The 21,223-nt window shown below is 47.9% G+C and overlaps 1 protein-coding gene across 2 annotated transcripts in view; it reads left to right on the forward strand.

Moving 5' to 3' along the window:
* The first annotated feature begins 2,289 nt into the window (after nucleotides 1-2,289).
* SH2B2 (SH2B adaptor protein 2) overlaps nucleotides 2,290-21,223 on the forward strand; it is a 236,713-nt gene continuing 217,779 nt past the window's right edge. For both annotated transcript variants that reach the window (XM_063956060.1, XM_063956061.1), the window contains exon 1: nucleotides 2,290-2,428. The gene's annotated coding sequence lies outside the window, so the exon portion shown is untranslated. The remainder of the gene's footprint in view (nucleotides 2,429-21,223) is intronic.

The raw sequence follows: 21,223 nt of genomic DNA on the forward strand, positions 1-21,223 counted from the left end.
ACAGGGAGACCGGGCTAGCCGGCTCCCTGAGCAGTGCAGGGTCCTGAGGTCCGGGAGCTTAGCTCCCAGTGCCCCAGTGCCACATGCAGACAGAGAAGGCGCTCAGACGGAGCTTGTCTGCACGGCTGGGACCGGGAGCTCAGCTTAGCACTGCACCCCCCCCCCAAATCCACCACTGCCCAATCACCTTCTTCACAGTGACAGGGGCGTGCTTTCATATGGGCTGAAAGCACGCCCCTGTCAAAGCGGCACTTATACTAGTGCCGCTTGCACGGCTATTTTTCAATGGGATTTTACTCCCTGCTGCTTGGCCCCGCCCCCCGCTTTCGGCACTTTTACGTTGTCAGCGGTAGGCACCGAGAGTGGTGCCTCCTAAAGACTTTTAACATGTACTTTTGCAAAGATAAAAATGATTAAAATAATACAAATATACTTATGACACAAAATATGTGTCATAAGTATCTTCTTTGTATTATTTGAATCATTAATGACAAGGGAGGCACTGCCTCCCCTGCCTCCCCTGACTGCACGTCCCTGCCCCGGGGGAACCACCTAGCACATATATAACAAACATTATAACATGTATGCCTATCCTGTATGTGCCAAGCAGTTCCCCTTGCACTATGGGGGTAATTCCAAGTTGATCGCAGCAGGATTTTTGATAGCAATTGGGCAAAACCATGTGCACTGCAGTGGAGGCAGATATAACATGTGCAGAGAGAGTTAGATTTGGGTGGGGTGTGTTCAATCTGCAATCTAATTTTCAGTGTAAAAATAAAGCAGCCAGTATTTACCCTGCACAGAAATAAAATAACCCACCCAAATCTAACTCTCTCTGCACATGTTATATCTGCCTCCCCTGCAGTGCACATGGTTTTGCCCAATTGCTAACAAAAATCCTGCTGCGATCAACTTGGAATTACCCCCTATATGGCTGGCACTGCATTTGCTGCTGAAAGAGATACCTCTCTGTAATAACATGTCATCTGGCCTTTTAAATAAGCATTATAAACTGTAACAAACAGTTCCGAAAAGCAATGAAGCAAGAAACTGGGGGCTATAAATCAAGACTTGGAGAGCAACATGCGGCCCCTGGACCACCTGTTGCCCATCACTTTGTCAGTAATGTGTCTATAATAGGTGCAGGTGTGTTGTGCACACGGGCCTCTTGGTGCAGGGGCCTCCATACTGAATTAACTCCTTGCTACTGTTTAGTATACTTACCTCTCCGGAGTACTGCATCGGCACTTTACAAAACACTGGAAATATGGAGCGAATGCCATGTTTTTGCAGACATGCACAGTAGACTCTCACACACTGCTCCGGGGAGAGAGGATGGGGCCCACACAGTGGCTGCACACAGGTCCCCTCTTCCCCAAATCCACCCCTCACTGTGTTAGATTATGAACAGATAGTAAAATAATAATTGCATTTAACATGCAGGAAAAAAATATTAATTTTGCTGCTCATTTAGGGCCTAATTCAGACCTGATCGCTAGCAAGCGATTTTTACACTGCTGCGATCAGATAGTCACCGCCTACAGGGGGAGGGTATTTTAGCTGTGCAAGTGTGCAAACGCATGTGTACCCAGAGCTGTACAAACAGATTTTGTGCAGTCTCTGCACAGCCCAGGACTTACTCAGCCACTGCGATCACTTCAACATGTCCGGGACCGGAATTCACGTCAGAAACCCTCCCTGCAAACGCATGGACACGCCTGCGTTTTTCCAACCACTCCCTGAAAACAGTCAGTTGACACCCACAAACCCCAACTTCCTGACAATCTCCTTGCGATCTCCCGTGCGAACAGATCCGTTGCACAAACCCATCACTGTGCGGCGATCCGCTTTGTACCCGTGCGATGCGTCGGCACATTGCGGTGCATATGCACGCGCAGTTTGGACCTGATCGTCCGCTGTGTGAAAAAACGCACAGCAGCGATCGGGTCTGAATTACTCCCCTAAACAATAGAGCAAAATCGGGGCATTTCCAGGAACAAATCATTAAACCCTGGAAAACTGGGTGCATATTGAAGGACATGGTTTATGCATTAAGGACATGGCTTTTAATAATACACTTACAGCAAATCACTTGTGAGTCATAGACCCTAGTAAAACAATATTTATTTGACCTCATTTGGAGCAGACCACTCTCAGGCACTCATACAAAGCAGGCTCCCAGATTACAGGATGATGCTGGTGATAGCTTTCAGTGTGTGTGGCTCATACCGTGCTGGCCCTTTAAGAGCTGAGCAGCGATCTGGGCGCCTCCTCCTGCTCCGGGGGTGTGGAAAACAAGAAAAGGGATTTGTGTGATCTTGTTATTTCTCGATACAGTGTGACATGGAATAGTGGACCATGCTGATTTCAAAGCATGGGATTTAAATCCCCCTGCGCATCCTGCACCAGCAATGATCACCATCACAGAGTAAGTGCTATTTATATAAGGCTGGGCAGAAATAATCTGACACCCAGACTGTGCCGCTCTCTGTATGGGATGAAAAGGATTGCTAGGGACAGATTTGCTTGCAGAAAGGGAGGGATCCGTGGGCAAGTGCACGTTTTGCAGCGGTCTCCTGTGCTAATTGTATTATTAATGATTTATGATTATTATATATAGGACATCAGTGCATGGCTGGCTGCAGTGATCTGGTTCTTACATGTAATCCTGTTTAACAGACACCAGCAGCTCATGTTTCATGGCAGGGCTTACGAGGGCTCTGTCTTGTTCTTTCTGCTACTGCCTGCATGAGATGCCCGTGGCTTGGGGCTGTCCTGCATCAGCTGCCCCCTTCTCTCTACTCCCCCTGAATTATTGATAGAGGGTTGTGTAGTGGAGCAGCTGATGGTCCTCCCAGTCCCAGGCAGATGTTGTTGTGTGTGTGTGACTGTGTGTGCCCTTCTCCTGGGCTCTGGGGGGAGGGCATGCACTGGTGGTGCTGCTGTACAGTATAATGGAAACATGGAGAGAGAGAGAGAGAGAGAGAGAGAGAGATAAATGTTGTATGACAGACGCACATTCATGGAATAACAGAGAAAGAGATATGTGTAAACAAGGCTGCACTCTCATTACAGGCTCACACTGTCACATCTGGGGCACAACGTAATTAACTCAATGATAAAAAAAAAAAAAAAAAAAGGAAAAAGCTAATATTATGCATTTGCATGGTCAGTGTGTCTCAGCTAGAGGAGCTCCTGTTTGTATAGACTGCAGGATATATGAATTTCATAAGGACTTGATTGGTTCCCTCCATGTACTTGTTTATTAACATTTACTTATATAGCGGCAGCATATTCCGTTGCGCTTGATGTACTGTTTATGGTACCAGAGTGATGTTTTGATATCTGTTACCACCACCACCACCACCACGGATAACTTAATCAAAGTGTTTAGTTGATCATGGAAACAAGCCAACTGACACTCCTAAAAACAGGTCTATGTACTAAGCCTTGGCGAGAGATAAAGTACCAGCCGATCAGCTCCTAACTGCCATGTTACAGGCTGTGTTTGAAAAACAACAGTTAGGAGCTGATTGGTTTGTACTTTATTATTATATATTACCAGTTATTTATATAGCTCACACATATTCTGCAGCACTTTACAGAGAATATTTGGTCATTCACATCAGTCCCTGCCCCAGTGGAGCTTACACATGTACATGCACACACAAACATGCTAGGGTTAATTTTATTGGGATCCAATTAACCTACCAGTATATTTTTGGGCTGTGGGAGGAAACTGATGAACCCAGAGGAAACCCATGCAAGCACAGGGAGAATATACAAACTCCACACAGTTAGGACCATGGTAGGAATCGAACCCATGACACCGTCTTGCTGCCCATGGGTTCTATTTACTAAGCCTTGGATGGAGATAAAGTAGACAGAGATAAAGTAAACGCCAACTAGCTCCTATCATTTTTCAAACCCAGCCTGTGACAGTTATGAGCTGATTGGCTGGTACTTTATCTCCATCCAAGACTTGGTAAATAGACCCTTTTACCTCTGTCCACTTTATCTCTCTTCAAGGCTTAGTACATAGACCCCGGTGTCTTACAAGGGGTATCTCCACTGTGTCAGTTACTGTAGACATAATGGTAGCGTTTAAAGCGGTACATTAACACCTATGATACAACCTAACTACAAAGTGCTGCAATTGATTTCATATAGCAGTAATAGGGCCATCTGGATATTTATTGGCCAAACACCTAAATAAACACATGCTATCAGCTATTGCGGATGAGAGGTTGACTTGTCATTTCTATGTAGTGAAATATAACCTAATTTTCTACCCCAATTGAAATATTTTTTTTCACCGAGTTGAAGGGATTGTAGCTTATATGTGAGCGATCACTGACAGGAGTCTTAATTCAACTCCGTGTTTAGTTTGAAAACATCTCCGCTTCAATTGCATTATCGGCTCTAGTATTTCCTCCTAACTATGTTGGCCCAGTTGAGTGGCCACTTAAAGGTTTAATGTATTTATGATAATGACTGGAAGGAAAACTACAGCTAGACTCCTAGTATCGTCATGCAGCAGATGGGTCCTCACTGCTTGTACAGTATGCGCTTCACACAGCTGCTGTACTGTATATCATAAAAGCTTATCACCACTCTGGTATCGACTGCGGAAATGGAAAACTGCTTGGAGAACATGGTACCAGCTCTGTGGTCTAGTGGTTTTTTTAATTTTATGTTGTTTAAAAGGTTGCAGCAAAGTTGATATGTTGTATGGGAACTTGGACACCCATTTTCACAGATTTACAGGTGGATCATTTATTTAGTGACACACAGAAAATGTACGGTAATTTATGTCACTTTTGGTGAAACAGACTGTATAGGACTTACAGGACCTGGTGGTCCTAGGAATGAGCTTTGTCATGCTGGTCAGTGAAGATACATCAGCTTTTTCTTGTAACAGCATGTGTTGTGGATAATTGATGGCAACTTCTTAATTCTGTATGATTGCGAAATGGAACAGTTCTTATTTAAAGAAGAACTATGTTCAAAATGGTCTCGCCCTTCTATGGAAGAAGAAATCCTCCTAGTGTCCCGAAACCTTGCAGGACACCACCGGTGTTAAGGTGTGTACACACGGTGAGATCTTTTCTTCCGATTCTGACTATATAGTCAGAATCGGAAGAAAAGATAGTGCAGATCGTAAGGTGACAGTCACCTTGCGATCCCGATTCGATGCCAATGCGCGGCCCCGCGCGGTCGGCATCGGCAGAAAAAATAGACTGTGCAGGTAAGTCAATCTTGACTATCTCTATAGAAGAGATAGTCAAGATTGACACTTAGCCAAAAATCGCACAGAACCAGGATCGCAAGTACACTCATTATGTGCTTGCGATACTGGCTAAGTGCCGACCCGGCCCCTGTCGCACAGTGAGAATCGGTTAAGTCCGAATCTCACCGTGTGTACACACCCTTACATCTTCTGAACCCTGCAGCGTCCAGCTGTCTGGAACCACCAAGTTAGATTGAAACCGTGGTCAACAGGGGCAAAGCAAATTAGAATAGCACCTACTTGGATATTGCCAGTGTGGTGCCACTTTTAGTGCACATTTCCCATTTATTATTATTATCCTTTTTTTATATGGCGCCACAAGGGTTCCGCAGCGCCCAATTACAGAGTACATAAATAATCAAACAGGAAAACAGCAACTTACAGTTGATGACAGTATACGACAAGTACAGGGTAAATAAATATAGTAACATCAGCAGATGACACTGGAATAAGTATCAGGTGGCAGAAGACTGCTGGATTTGGTGCAGTTGAAGATTATTAAAGTAAGAAAAAGGATAAGCACATGAGGGAAGAGGGCCCTGCTCGTGAGAGCTTACATTCTAAAGGGGAGGGGTAGACAGACAGGGGTGACACAGATGGGGTACATATAGAGCGTGGAACAGAGGGTTAGGATGAGATTTGGCTGGGTTTGGTGAAGAAGTGGGTCTTGAGAGCCCGTTTGAAGTTTTGTAGAGAGGTGGAGAGTCTGAGGGGGAGAGGTAGGGAATTCCAGAGAAGTGGTGCAGCACGTGAAAAATCTTGGAGGTAGGAGTGGGAGGAAGTAATCCGTAGGCAGGAGAGTCTGCGTGTATTAGCAGAGCGAAGAGGACAGGTGGGAGTGTAAAGGGAGATAAGGTCAGAGATGTAGATGGGAGAGGAGTGGGTGAGGGCTTTGTAAGCGAGTGTGAGAAGCTTGAAATGGATTCTGAAAGGGAAGGGGAGCCAGTGAAGGTCTAGTAAGAGAGGAGAGGTGGACGTAGTGCGTTTGAGGAAAATGAGCTGGGCAGCAGCATTAAGGATAGATTGGAGTGGAGAGAGGTATTTGTCAGGAATGCCAGTCAGGAGGAGATTACAGTAGTCCAGTCTGGAGATGACCAGTGAGCGGATAAGAGTCTTATTAGCATCCTGGGTCAGAAAGGGTCTGATCCTGAAAATATTTTTTAGATGAAAATGGCAGGTTTGTGAGAGGTGCTGAATGTGTGGTTTGAAGGAGAGGGAGGAGTCAAGGATTACTCCAAGACAGCGCACTTGGGGGCTAGAGGAGATAGTAGTGCCATCAATAGATAATGAGATTGTAGGAGGTGAGGTTATGCGGAAGGGAGGGAAGATGATCAGCTCGGTCTTGAACATGTTAAGTTTAAGAAAGCGCTGGGATACAGGTGAGGAGAGCAGGGGAGAGGTCCGGAGAGGAAAGATAGATTTGGGTGTCATCAGCATAGAGATGATATTGGAAACCAAAAGAACTAATGAGCTTACCTAGTGAGGACGTATAGAGAGAGAAGAGGACCAAGGACAGAACCTTGGGGTACACCTACAGTTAGTGGAAGTGAGGGGGAGGTGGAGTCATGAGAGGAGACAGAGAATGAACGGTCAGAGAGGTAGGAAGACAGCCAAGAGAGGGCAGTGTCACGCAGACCAATGGAGTGAAGAATTTGCAGTAGGAGAGGATTGTCCACAGTGTCAAAAGCAGCAGAGAGATCAAGTAGAATAAGTAGAGAGTAGTGTCCCTTAGATTTAGCAGCATGGAGGTCATTGCAGACTTTTGTAAGGGCAGTTTCAGTGGAGTGGAGAAGACGGAAGCCAGACTGGAATGGGTCAAGCAGTGAGTGTGAGGAAAGAAAGGAAGTAAGGTGGTTGTAGACAATACGCTCAAGGAGTTTGGAGGCAAAAGGGAGAAGAGAGATGGGTCGGTAGTTGGAGAGAGTGTTATCTGTTTAAATTGTACCATTGTGCTGCCATGGGGATGTAGTCAGGATCCTGCCAGACAGAATCATGAAAGCAGAATACTGTTGGTCACAATGCGAATGGATTCCGACAGTGAGTATTACGGTTAGTTTTAGGGTTAGGGTTAGGCATTAGGGGGACGGTTAGGGTTAGGTAATAGGGAATGGTTAGGGTTAGGCTGTGGGAGGTGATGGTTAAGATTAGACTGCCGAACGGGATGGTTTGGGTTAGGCTACGGGAGGAGTGGGTTAGGGTTAGGTTTTCGACCCAACTTAAGACCCCTTTCAGACGTGCGGCCCGACCCGGCATCTTGCCGGGTTGGTGACGTCACCGCTGACACTACAGTAGGTGGCGCGTGGAGATGATCTTCTCCAAGCGCCGCCTCCTACCATGCAGAGAACGGGTGTCGGGTCGCCTTGGCCCGGCTTACCCGTTCGCACTGCACACATCCCGGGTCGATTCCGGCTTCAACCCAGGTTGCGAACTTGGGATGAAATGCTGGGACGCTCGACGGAATATTCCTTTTAGGACCCTTTCAGACTAGGCAAATTCTCGGGTTGATGCGCGTTTACGTGCAATAACCCGGGAAATGTTTGCTAGTCTGAAATAGGTATTATTTTCTTGCTCCCATGGTCGCTAGCAATGTCTTCCGGTCAGCCATTGTTCATATATGTACATCCAGTCCACTCTGATGCAGGCCAAAGGGAATTTGGCCTGACCATCGTGGCAATTGGCCATCACCGTAGTGTCTAGCCGGCCTTACAATGACATGAAACATAAGGTATGTACAGTATGGCCCTGCTGAAATCAGCTTACAGTCTAAAAGCTTTGGGGACCAATTGATACATAAAGCATCAGAATAACAATTGCAGTTGCTGGTGGGAAAAGTGCATGTTAGACAGCCGTATTATCAGCAACCAATAATAACGCAGCCATTGGCAATGGGCATTGCTGTCCAGCTACCGGTGGTATGGTTGGAATGAGGAGAGACTGTGCAAGGTGGAGACTTAAAACTTCAAATAGTCATTGTAGAAATCTTAAAATGGAGTTGCTGGCAACGAGAGCTCACCATTTGTTTTGATTTAACCTCTTTCCTCCCTTGGTTCTAGAGTAGACTGTGGTGTTTGTGGCTTTGTGCTGCCCGGGCACTCTTGTGGTCATCTGACAGTTTGGTATAACTGTATCCTCCCAAGGTCACTTTGACCTTTTTGTCCTTCGACTGTCATCAGGCGGTCCCTATTTGCTGGGGATGTGTGACCATTGGAGAGGGCTCACCTATTCCCTATTGTTGACGTAGTAAGTTGCACCGATGACGTAACCGTGGCATCAAAAGGGATGTGGTTAAGCCTCCCCTGCATTCCCAGGCACCTACAGAGGCCCAGATACTCTGTACCCACTCCCACTCCCATTCCCCGATGACAAGTTATCCTGGTTCCTAAATGCAAAAGAATCCGGATGTTCCATCAATCCTGTGTTCTCCTTCCTGCATTTCTGGAACATTGTACCTGAGCCATCTAAATCTGCCACCTGTCCAAAATGTTTCAAAAATTCTGTCATTCAGCTCTGTAAACATGTTTGTAAATGCGCTTTTCTGTATTTAGGGCAAAACGTTATGTGATGTATCCACGACATATTTGACAGCAAGAGATGACTCTCATTGATTGATTATTTTTTTTCCTAGTAAAATACTTAATAAATATAAATAAAATAAATATATTTGCTTAAATGACAGTAATGCATGTGCTATAGAAAGACAGAATGAGTTGTATCAGTAGTGGCACAATGCTTATTGCTAAACTGACACAACCTGGCAAGTGTAAATTCCGATTGCATTTAATAAAATACACCTTAAACAGAATCCAATGCAGACATGTTTAAAAATCTTTGTGTTTTAAATGCCGCTCATATTAAAAGCAAAAATATGTTAAATGAAAGCTCTCACTGGCTGTAAAACAGAATACATAATAGGTCTTAAAGTTATCGTGGATGCCCTTTTATATAATTTCGCTTATACTGTACAAAATACTGTCATAATATGTTTGCTTGGGATGCGGTCACCATACCAGCGTTTGGGTATCCAAAACACTGCCGTAATCCCAACGCTGATCAGGAGACCGGCGCCGGAATCCCAACATCGCTCACAATGCCGGCACTGAGATCCTGACTGTTGGCATCCCAAACGTAAGTATGTGGGCCGGGTTAGGCTGCAGGGAGGGATGGTTAGGTTTAGGCACCACCGGGAAGGGGTTAGGGTTAGGCTGCAGGGGGGGGAGGGTTAGGTTAAGGCAGTGGCCAGGGAGGGTTAAAGTTCGGAGGGTATAGGGGGAGGATTAGGGTACGAGGATTCTGCGCATCGGGATGTCGATGTCGCTATTACAGTGCATCCGGACAGTATTCACAGCACTTCGCTTTTTCCACATTTTGTTATGTTACAGCCTTATTCAGACTGGAATAAATTTAATTTTTTCCTTCAAAATTCTACACACAATACCCCATAATGACAATGTGAAAAAAGTGTTTTTGACATTTTTGTTAATTTATTAAAAATAAAAAACTAAGATATCACATGTACATAAGTATTCACAGCCTTTGCTCAATACTTTGTTAATGCACCTTTGGCAGCAATTACAGCCTCAAGTCTTTTTGAATATGATGCCACAAGCTTGGCACACCTATCTTTGGGCAGTTTTGCCCATTCCTCTTTGCAGCACATCTCAAGCTCCATCAGGTTGGATGGGAAGCGTTGGTGCACAGCCATTTTTAGATCTCTCCAGAGATGTTCAATCAGATTCAAGTCTGGGCTCTGGCTGGGCCATTCAAGGACATTCACAGAGTTGTCCTGAAGCCACTCTTGATATTTGGCTGTGTGCTTAGGGTCATTGTCCTGCTGAAAGATGAACCGTCACCCCAGTCTGAGGTCAAGAGTGCTCTGGAGCAGGTTTTCATCCAGGATGCTTCTGTACATTGCTGCATTCATCTTTCCCTCTATCCTGACTAGTTTGCCAGTTCCTGCCGCTGAAAAACATCCCCACAGCATGATGCTGCCTTCACCATGCTTCACTGTAGGGATGGTATTGGCCAGGTGATGAGCGGTGCCTGGTTTCCTCCAAACATGACGTCTGACATTCACGGCAAGGAGTTCAATCTTTGTCTCATCAGACCAGAGAATTTTGTTTCTCATGGTCTAAGAGTCCTTCAGGTGCATTTTGGCAAACTCCAGTCGGGCTGCCATGTGCATTTTACTAAGGAGTGGCTTCCGTCTGGCCACTCTACCATACAGGCCTGATTGGTGGATTGCTGCAGAGATGGTTGTCCTTCTGGAAGGATCTCCTCTCTCCACAGATGAATGCTGTAGCTCTGACAGAGTGACCATCGGGTTCTTGGTCACCTCCCTGACTAGGGCTCTTCTCCACCGATCGCTCAGTTTAGACGGCCGGCCAGCTCTAAGAAGAGTCCTGGTGGTTCAGAACTTCTTCCATTTATGGATGATGGAGGTCACTGTGCTCATTGGGACCTTCAAATCAACAGATATTTTCTCTAACGTCCTAGTTGATGCTGGGGACTCTGTAAGGACCATGGGGAATAGACGGGCTCCGCAGGAGACTGGGCACTCTAAAGAAAGATTTAGTACTACCTGGTGTGCACTGGCTCCTCCCTCTATGCCCCTCCTCCAGACCCCAGTTAGAATCTGTGCCCGGCCAGAGCTGGGTGCTTTTAGTAGGCTCTCCTGAGCTTGCTAAGAAGAAAGTATTTTAGTTTAGGTTTTTTTATTTTCAAAGAGCTTCTGCTGGAAACAGACTCTCTGCTACGTGGGACTGAGGGGAGAGAAGCAAACCTACTAACTGCGGCTAGGTTGCGCTTCTTAGGCTACTGGACACCATTAGCTCCAGAGGGATCCAACACAGGTACCTAACCTTGATCGTCCGTTCCCGGAGCCGCGCCGCCGTCCCCCTCGCAGAGCCAGAAGCATGAAGACATCGAAATCGGCGGCAGAAGACTCCTGTCTTCACTTAAGGTAGCGCACAGCACTGCAGCTGTGCGCCATTGCTCCCGCAGCACACCCACACACTCCGGTCACTGTAGGGTGCAGGGCACAGGGGGGGGGTGGGGGGGTGGGGGGGGGGGGGGGGGGGGGGCTCCCTGGGCAGCAATTAAGGTACCTTTTGGCAAAATATTGCATATATCCAGTCAGGCACTGGATATATGTTCGAGCCCCCGCCATTTTTTACACATACAAGCGGGACAGAAGCCCGCCGCTGAGGGGACGGGGCCTTCTTCCTCAGCACACCAGCGCCATTTTCTCTTCACAGCTCCGCTGGAAAGACGCTCCCCAGGCTCTCCCCTGCAGTATCCAGGTACAAGAAGGGTAAAAAAGAGAGGGGGGGGCACATAAATTTAGGCGCAAAACGATCACAAACAGCAGCTACGGGGTAATCACTAAGTTACAGTGTAATCCCTGGGTTATATATATAGCGCTGGGGTGTGTGCTGGCATACTCTCTCTCTCCCCAAAAGCCTTAGTGGGGTCCTGTCCTCAGTCAGAGCATTCCCTGTGTGTGTGCGGTGTGTCGGTACGTTAGTGTCGACATGTTTGATGAGGAAGGATATGTGGAGGCAGAACAAGTGCAGATGAATGAGGTGTCGCCGACGACGGTGCCGACACCTGATTGGATGGATATGTGGAAGGTGTTAAATGATAATGTAAGCTCCTTGCATAACAGGTTGGATAAAGCTGTAGCCTTGGGACAGTCAGGGTCTCAACCCATGCCTGATCCTACAATGCAGAGGCCGTCAGGGTCTCACAAGCGCCCACTATCCCAGATGGTTGACCCAGATGCCGACACGGAGTCTGACTCCAGTGTCGATGACGATGATGCAAAATTACAGCCTAAAATGACTAAAGCCATCCGCTACATGATTATAGCAATGAAGGATATATTGCACATATCAGAGGAAAACCCTGTCCCTGACAAGAGGGTTTATATGTATGGGGAGAAAAAGCAAGAAGTGACTTTTCCCCCTTCACATGAATTAAATGAATTATGTGAAAAAGCGTGGGATTCTCCTGATAGGAAGGTAGTAATTTCCAAGAGATTACTGATGGCGTATCCTTTCCCGCCAACGGACAGGTTACACTGGGAATCCTCCCCTAGGGTAGACAAGGCGTTGACACGCTTATCTAAGAGGGTGGCCCTGCCGTCTCAGGATACGGCCGCCCTAAAGGATCCTGCGGATAGAAAGCAGGAAGCTATCCTGAAGTCAATTTATTCAGTCCTCCCCGGCTTCCACTAAGTCCACCGCATGACGCTGGGGCTCCACAGGCGGAGCCAGGAGCGGTGGGGGCGCGTCTCCGAAATATCAGCCACCAGTGGGTCCGCTCATAGGTGGATATTTGGGCTATACAAATTGTGTCTCAGGGATACAAGCTGGAATTCGAAGTGACACCCCCTCACCGTTACCTAAAATCGGCCTTGCTAGCTTCCTCCATGGAAAGGGAAGTGGTGCTGGCGGCAATTCACAAGCTATACCTCCAGCAGGTGGTAGTAAAAGTTCCCCTCCTTCAACAGGGAAGGGGTTACTATTCCACTATGTTTGTGGTACTGAAACCGGACAGTTCGGTCAGACCCATCTTGAATTTAAAATCCCTGAACAATTATCTGAAGAAATTCAAGTTCAAAATGGAATCGCTCAGAGCGGTCATTGCAAGCCTGGAAGAGGGGGATTTCATGGTGTCTCTGGACATCAAGGATGCTTACTTGCATGTCCCCATTTATCCGCCTCATCAAGAGTACCTCAGGTTTGTGGTGCAGGACTGTCATTACCAATTCCAGACGCTGCCGTTTGGCCTGTCCACGGCACCGAGAATATTTACCAAGGTGATGGCGGAGATGATGGTGCTCCTTCGGAAGCAAGGAGTTACAATTATCCCATACTTGAACGATCTCCTCATAAAGGCGAGGTCCAGGGAGCAGTTACTGATCAGCGTAGCACACTCTCAGGAAGTGTTGCGGCAGTACGGCTGGATTCTGAATATTCCAAAGTCGCAGCTGATCCCTACGAAGCGTCTGCCCTTCCTGGGCATGATTCTGGATACAGACCAGAAGAAGGTATTTCTCCCGGAGGAGAAGGCTCAGGAGCTCGTGACTCTGGTCAGGGACCTCCTGAAACCAAAACAGGTGTCGGTGCATCACTGCACGCGAGTCCTGGGAAAGATGGTGGCGTCATACGAAGCCATTCCCTTCGGCAGGTTCCATGCCAGGATCTTTCAGTGGGATCTGTTGGACAAGTGGTCCGGATCACATCTTCAGATGCATCGGCTGATCACCCTGTCCCCCAGGGCCAGGGTGTCTCTTCTGTGGTGGCTGCAGAGTGTTCACCTCCTCGAGGGCGGCAGGTTCGGCATACAGGACTGGGTCTTGGTGACCACGGATGCAAGCCTCCGAGGATGGGGGGCAGTCACTCAGGGAAGAAACTACCAAGGGCTGTGGTCAAGTCGGGAGACTTGTCTGCACATAAATATCCTAGAACTAAGGGCCATATACAACGCCCTAAGCCAAGCGGAGCCTCTGCTTCGAGACCAACCAGTGCTGATTCAGTCAGACAACATCACTGCAGTGGCCCATGTCAAACGACAGGGCGGTACAAGAAGCAGGGTGGCGATGGCAGAAGCCACCAGGATTCTTCGTTGGGCGGAGAATCACGTGCAAGCACTGTCAGCAGTGTTCATTCCGGGGTCGACAACTGGGAAGCAGACTTCCTCAGCAGACACGACCTCCACCCGGGAGAGTGGGGACTTCATCAAGAAGTCTTCACGCTGCTTGCAAATCGATGGGAACTCCCACAGGTGGACATGATGGCGTCACGCCTCAACAAAAAGCTAAACAGGTATTGCGCCAGGTCAAGGGACCCTCAGGCGATAGCTGTGGACGCACTAGTAACACCATGGGTGTTCCAGTCGGTCTATGTGTTTCCTCCTCTTCCTCTCATACCAAAGGTGCTAAGAATTGTAAGGAAAAGAGGAGTGAGAACAATATTCATTGCTTCGGATTGGCCAAGAAGGACTTGGTACCCGGAACTGCAAGAAATGCTCTCAGAGGACCCATGGCCTCTGCCTCTCAGACAGGATCTGTTACAACAAGGGCCCTGTCTGTTCCAAGACTTACCGCGGCTGCGTTTGACGGCATGGCGGTTGAACGCCGGATCCTAGCGGAAAAGGGCATTCCGGATGAAGTTATTACTACGCTGATAAAGGCTAGGAAAGACGTGACAGCAAAACATTATCACCGTATATGGCGAAAGTATGTTGCTTGGTGTGAGGCTAGGAAGGCCCCTACAGAGGAATTCCAGCTGGGTCGATTCCTGCACTTCCTACAGTCAGGAGTGACTATGGGCCTAAAGTTAGGATCCATAAAGGTCCAGATTTCGGCCCTATCCATTTTCTTTCAAAAGGAATTGGCTTCACTGCCTGAGGTTCAGACCTTTGTTAAGGGAGTGCTGCATATTCAGCCCCCTTTTGTGCCACCAGTGGCACCTTGGGATCTTAACGTGGTCTTGGGTTTCCTGAAATCCCACTGGTTTGAGCCACTTAAGACCGTGGAGCTAAAGTATCTCACATGGAGAGTGGTCATGCTGTAAGCCTTAGCGTCGGCTAGGCGTGTGTCAGAATTGGCGGCTTTGTCATGTAAAAGCCCCTATCTGGTTTTTCATATGGACAGGGCAGAATTGCGGACTCGTCCGCAATTTCTACTAAAGGTTGTGTCTTCGTTTCATTTGAACCAACCTATTGTGGTGCCTGCGGCTACTCGTGACTTGGAGGATTCCAAGTTGCTGGACGTGGTCCGGGCTTTGAAGATTTATGTTACCAGAACGGCTGGTGTCAGGAAGACTGACTCGCTGTTTATCCTGTATGCATCCAACAAGCTGGGTGCTCCTGCTTCAAAGCAAACTATTGCGCGCTGGATCTGTAACACGATTCAGCAGGCTCATTCTGCGGCAGGATTGCCGCATCCAAAATCAGTGAAAGCCCACTCCACAAAGAAGGTGGGCTCTTCTTGGGCGGCTGCCCGAGGGGTCTCGGCATTACAGCTTTGCCGAACTGCTACTTGGTCGGGTTCAAACACTTTTGCAAAATTCTACAAGTTTGATACCCTGGCTGAGGAGGACCTTGTGTTTGCCCATTCGGTGCTGCAGAGTCATCCGCACTCTCCCGCCCGTTTGGAGGCTTTGGTATAATCCCCATGGTCCTTACGGAGTCCCCAGCATCCACTAGGATGTTAGAGAAAATCAGATTTTACTCACCGGTAAATCTATTTCTCGTAGTCCGTAGTGGATGCTGGGCGCCTGTCCCAAGTGCGGACTTTCTGCAATACGTGTATATAGTTATTGCTTAATAAAGGGTTATGTTATGTTGGCATCCTTGGTTGATGCTATGTTGTTTGTTCATACTGTTAACTGAGTAAGTTATCACAAGTTATACGGTGTGATTGGTGTGGCTGGTATGAGTCTTACCCTGGATTCCAAAATCCTTTCCTTGTAATGTCAGCTTTTCCGGGCACAGTTTCCTTAACTGAGGTCTGGAGGAGTGGCATAGAGGGAGGAGCCAGTGCACACCAGGTAGTACTAAATCTTTCTTTTAGAGTGCCCAGTCTCCTGCGGAGCCCGTCTATTCCCCATGGCCCTTACGGAGTCCCCAGCATCCACTACGGACTTCGAGAAATAGATTTACCGGTGAGTAAAATCTTATTTTTATATATCCTTCCCCAGATTTGTGCGTTGAGACAATCCTGTCTCAGAGGTCTACAGACAATTTCTTTGACTTCATGCTTGGTTTGTTCTCAGACATGCACTGTCAAGTGTGGGACCTTATATAGACAGGTGTGTGCCTTTCCAAATCATGTCCAATCAACTGAATTTACCACAGGTAGACTCCAATTAAGATGTAGGGACATCTCAAGGATGATCAGTGGAAACAGGATGCACCTGAGCTCAATTTTGAGCTTCATGGCAAAGGGTGTGAATACTTATGTATATGTGATTTCTTAGTTTTTTATTTTTAATAAATTTGCAAAAATTTAAAAACTTTTTTTCACGTTGTCATTATGGGGTATTGTGTGTAGAATTTGGAGGGAAAATTTTATTTATTCCATTTTGGAATAAGGCTGTAACATAACAAAATGTGGAAAAAGTAAAGCGCTGAGAATACTTTCCGGATGCACTGATACTCCCGATACCATCCCGTAAATAACCATTATATGGTAAAAACAGGCTAAATAAGTAACATTCGTTATGTGTATCAAAGTCTGCAAAACTTCTGTGCAATTACAGTCAAAGAACACAAAAATAGAATTTTTTTCCAATTTTTTAATCTTTTTTTATTTCTCTTACGTCCTAGAGGATGCTGGGGACTCCGTAAGGACCATGGGGTATAGACGGGCTCCGCAGGAGACATGGGCACTATAAAGAACTTTAGAATGGGTGTGCACTGGCTCCTCCCTCTATGCCCCTCCTCCAGACCTCAGTTAGATCCTGTGCCCAGAGGAGATTGGGTGCATTACAGGGGAGCTCTCCTGAGTTTCTCTGAAAAAGAATTTTGTTAGGTTTTTTTTTTTCTGGCAGCACTGCTGGCAACAGGCTCCCTGCATCGTGGGACTGAGGAGAGAGAAGCAGACCTACTTAAGTGATAGGCTCTGCTTCTTAGGCTAATGGACACCATTAGCTCCAGAGGGAGTCGGAACGCAGGTCTCCCCTCGCCGTTCGTCCCAGAGCCGCGCCGCCGTCCTCCTCACAGAGCCGGAAGATAGAAGCCGGGTGAGTATCAGAAGAAAAGAAGACTTCTTAGGCGGCAGAAGACTTCAGATCTTCCCTGAGGTAAGCACGCAGCAGTAACGCTGCGCGACATTGCTCCCACACACAACACACATGATGGGTGCAGGGCACAGGGGGGGGGGGGGGCGCCCTGGGCAGCAATAAAAACCTCTAAGTCTGGCATTTATATGTATATGGGCTGCGGAGGCAGTAATTATAAGAATCCCCCGCCAATTTTATACATTTGAGCAGGACCGAAGCCCGCCGCTGGAGGGGGCGGAGCTTGGTCCCTCAGCACTAACCAGCGCCATTTTCTCCACAGAGAACTGCAGAGAAGCTGGCTCCCCGGTCTCTCCCCTGCTGAACACGGTAACACAGGGCTGAAAAGTGGGGGGGGGGGCACTTGTAAGGCGCAGTGAGTGTATTACACAGTTAATTATATATATAAAAGCGCTATATTATCTGGGAAATTGTTTCCAGTGCCAGTTGGCGCTGGGTGTGTGCTGGCATACTCTCTCTCTCTGCCTCTCCAAAGGGCCTTATTGGGGAACTGTCTCCTTATAACTATATATCCCTGTGATTGTGTGGGTGTCGGTACGAGTGTGTCGGCATGTCTGATGCGGAAGGCTCATCTAAGGAGGAGGTGGAGCAGATGATTGTGGTTTCTCCGTCGGCAACGCCGACTCATGATTGGTTGGACATGTGGAATGTTTTAAATGCAAATGTGACCTTATTACATAAGAGAATGGACAAAGCAGAGTCCAGGGAAAAAGCAGGGAGTCAATCCACGGCTTCGACTGGGTCACAGGGCCCTTCTGGGTCTCAAAAACGTCCCCTATCCCAAATAGCAGACACTGATACCGACACGGATTCTGACTCCAGTGTCGACTTCGATGATGCGAGGTTACACCCAAGGGTGGCCAAAAGTATTCATTATATGATTATTGCAATAAAAGATGTTTTGCATATCACAGATGACCCCTCTGTCCCTGACACGAGGGTGCGCATGTATAAGGAAAAGAAACCTGAGGTAACCTTTCCCCCATCTCATGAGCTGAACGAGTTATTTGAAAAAGCTTGGGAAACTCCAGACAAAAAGCTGCAGATTCCCAAGAGGATTCTTATGGCGTATCCTTTCCCTGCACAGGACAGGGTACGTTGGGAATCCTCACCCAGGGTGGACAAGGCTTTAACGCGCCTGTCCAAGAAGGTGGCGCTACCGTCTCCAGACACTGCAGCCCTCAGGGATCCTGCTGATCGCAGACAGGAAACTACTTTAAAATCTATTTAAACGCATACGGGTGCTTTACTCAGACCGGCAATAGCATCGGCATGGGTATGTAGCGCAGTTGCAGCTTGGACAGATACCTTGTCAGCTGACCTTGATACCCTAGACAGGGATACCATTTTATTGACCTTAGGTCACATTAAAGACGCAGTCTTATATATGAGGGACGCTCAAAGAGACGTTGGGCTGCTAGGTTCGAGAGCCAACGCCATGGCGATTTCTGCTAGGCGAGCCCTGTGTACCCGCCAATAGACGGGTGATGCCGACTCAAAGAAGCATATGGAGGTTTTACCATACAAAGGTGAAGTTTTATTTGGGGAAGGTCTTGCGGACCTGGTTGCCACAGCTACCGCGGGTAAATCTACCTTTTTGCCTTTTGTTCCCCCACAGCAAAAGAAAACTCCACAATATCAGATGCAGTCCTTTCGGTCGCATAAGCCTAGAAGAGGTCAGGGCTCATCTTTCCTCGCCAGAGGTAAGGGTAGAGGGAAGAGAACACCTGCTCCGGCTAGTTCCCAGGTGCAGAAGTCCTCCACGGCTTCTACTAAATCCACCGCATGACGCTGGGGCTCCACTGAGGGAGTCTGCACCGGTGGGGGCATGTCTTCGACTCTTCAGCCAGGTCTGGGTTCTGTCAGACGTGGATCCTTGGGCGATGGATATTGTATCCCAAGGCTACAAACTGGAATTCGAAGAGGTGCCCCCTCGCTGAATTTTCAAGTCGGCCTTGCCAGCTTCTCCCCCAGAGAGGGAAGTAGTGTTAGCTGCAATCCAAAACCTGTGTCATCAGCAAGTGGTTGTCAGGGTTCCCCTAGTCCAACAGGGGAAAGGGTACTATTCAACCCTGTTCGTTGTCCCGTAGCCGGATGATTCGGTCAGGCCCATTTTAAATCTAAAATCCCTAAACCTGTACTTGAAAAAGTTCAAATTCAAGATGGAATCGCTCCGGGCGGTGATCTCCAGTCTGGAAGGAGGGGATTTTATGGTGTCACTCGACATAAAGGATACATACCTTCATGTCCCCATATATCCTCCTCATCAGGCGTACCTGAGATTCGCTGTACAGGACTGTCATTACCCGTTTCAGACGTCGCCGTTTGGGCTTTCAACGTCCCCGAGGATTTTCACCAAGGTGATGGCGGAGATGATGGTGCTCCTGCGCAGGCAGGGAGTCACAATTATCCCATACTTGGACGATCTCCTGATAAAAGCGAGATCGAGAGATTAATTAAAGAGGAGCGTGTCTCTCTCCCTGAGAGTGCTACATCACCACGGTTGGATTCTCAATCTGCCAAAGTCACAATTGATTCCAACGACTCGACTATCATTCCTAGGCATGATTCTGGACACGGATCAGAAGAGGGTTTTTCTCCCGATGGAAAAAGCCCGGGACCTCTAGAACATGGTCAGAGACCTGCTAAAACCAAAAAGAGTGTCTGTTCATCAATGTACTCGTGTTCTGGGGAAAATGGTGGCAGCATACGAGGCCATCCCCTTTGGCAGGTTTCATGCAAGGACGTTTCAGTGGGACCTCCTGGACAAGTGGTCCGGGTCCCATCTACAAATACATCGGAAGATAAGCCTGTCACCCAGGGCCAGGGTGTCTCTCCTGTGGTGGCTGCAAAGTGCTTACCTTCTAGAGGGTCGCAGGTTCGGCATTCAAGACTTGGTTCTGGTGACCACGGACGCGAGCCTCCGAGGATGGGGAGCAGTCACACAAGGAAGAAATTTTCAGGGGCTATGGCCAAGCCAGGAGGCTTGTCTACACATCAACGTCCTGGAGTTGAGGGCCATAAACAACGGCCTACGACAAGCGGAGAATCTTCTTCGCGACCTACCGGTTCTGATTCAATCGGACAACGTCACAGCCGTGGCTCATGTAAACCGCCAAGGCGGGACAAGGAGCAGAGTGGCCATGGCGGTAGCCACCAGGATTCTTCGCTGGGTGGAAAATCACGTAAGCGCTCTGTCAGCGGACTTCATTCCGGGAGTGGACAGCTGGGAAGCAGACTTCCTCAGCAGACACGATCTCCATCCAGGAGAGTGGGGACTTCATCAAGAAGTTTTTACAGAGATAACAAGTCTTTGGGGAATTCCTCACATAGACATGATGGCGTCCCGCCTCAACAAGAAGCTTCGGAGGTATTGTGCCAGGTCAAGGGACCCTCAGGCAGTAGCGGTGGACGCCCTGGTGACGCCGTGGGTGTTTCAGTCGGTCTATGTGTTCCCCCCTCTTCCTCTCATCTCAAAAATATTGAGAATCATAAGACAAAAAAGAGTGAAAACAATCCTAATTGTTCCATATTGGCCTCGAAGGGCCTGGTATTCAAATCTTCAGGAGATGCTCACAGAAGATCCGTGGCCTCTTCCTCTCAGGGAGGACCTGATGCAACAGGGGCCCTGCGTGTTCCAAGACTTTCCGCGGTTACGTTTGACGGCATGGCGGTTGAACGCCGAATCCTAGCTGGGAAAGGTATTCCGGAGGAAGTCATCCCTACTCTGATAAAGGCTAGGAAGGAGGTGACGGCGAAACATTATCACCGTATCTGGAGGAAGTATGTATCTTGGTGTGAAACCAAGAATGCTCCTACGGAAGATTTCCATCTAGGCCGTTTTCTCCACTTTCTACAGACAGGAGTGGATATGGGCCTAAAATTAGGCTCCATTAAGGTACAGATTTCGGCCCTGTCTATTTTCTTTCAGAAGGAATTGGCTTCTCTCCCAGAAGTCCAGACTTTTGTAAAGGGAGTGCTGCACATCCAACCTCCTTTTGTGCCCCCAGTGGCACCATGGGACCTTAACGTGGTGTTACGGTTCCTGAAGTCTCACTGGTTTGAACCTCTTCAAACGGTTGAATTTAAATTTCTCACTTGGAAGGTGGTCATGTTGTTGGCCTTG

The sequence above is a fragment of the Pseudophryne corroboree genome, chromosome 2, assembly GCF_028390025.1.
Source record: "Pseudophryne corroboree isolate aPseCor3 chromosome 2, aPseCor3.hap2, whole genome shotgun sequence".
In the NCBI taxonomy this organism is placed as follows: Eukaryota; Metazoa; Chordata; class Amphibia; order Anura; family Myobatrachidae; genus Pseudophryne; species Pseudophryne corroboree.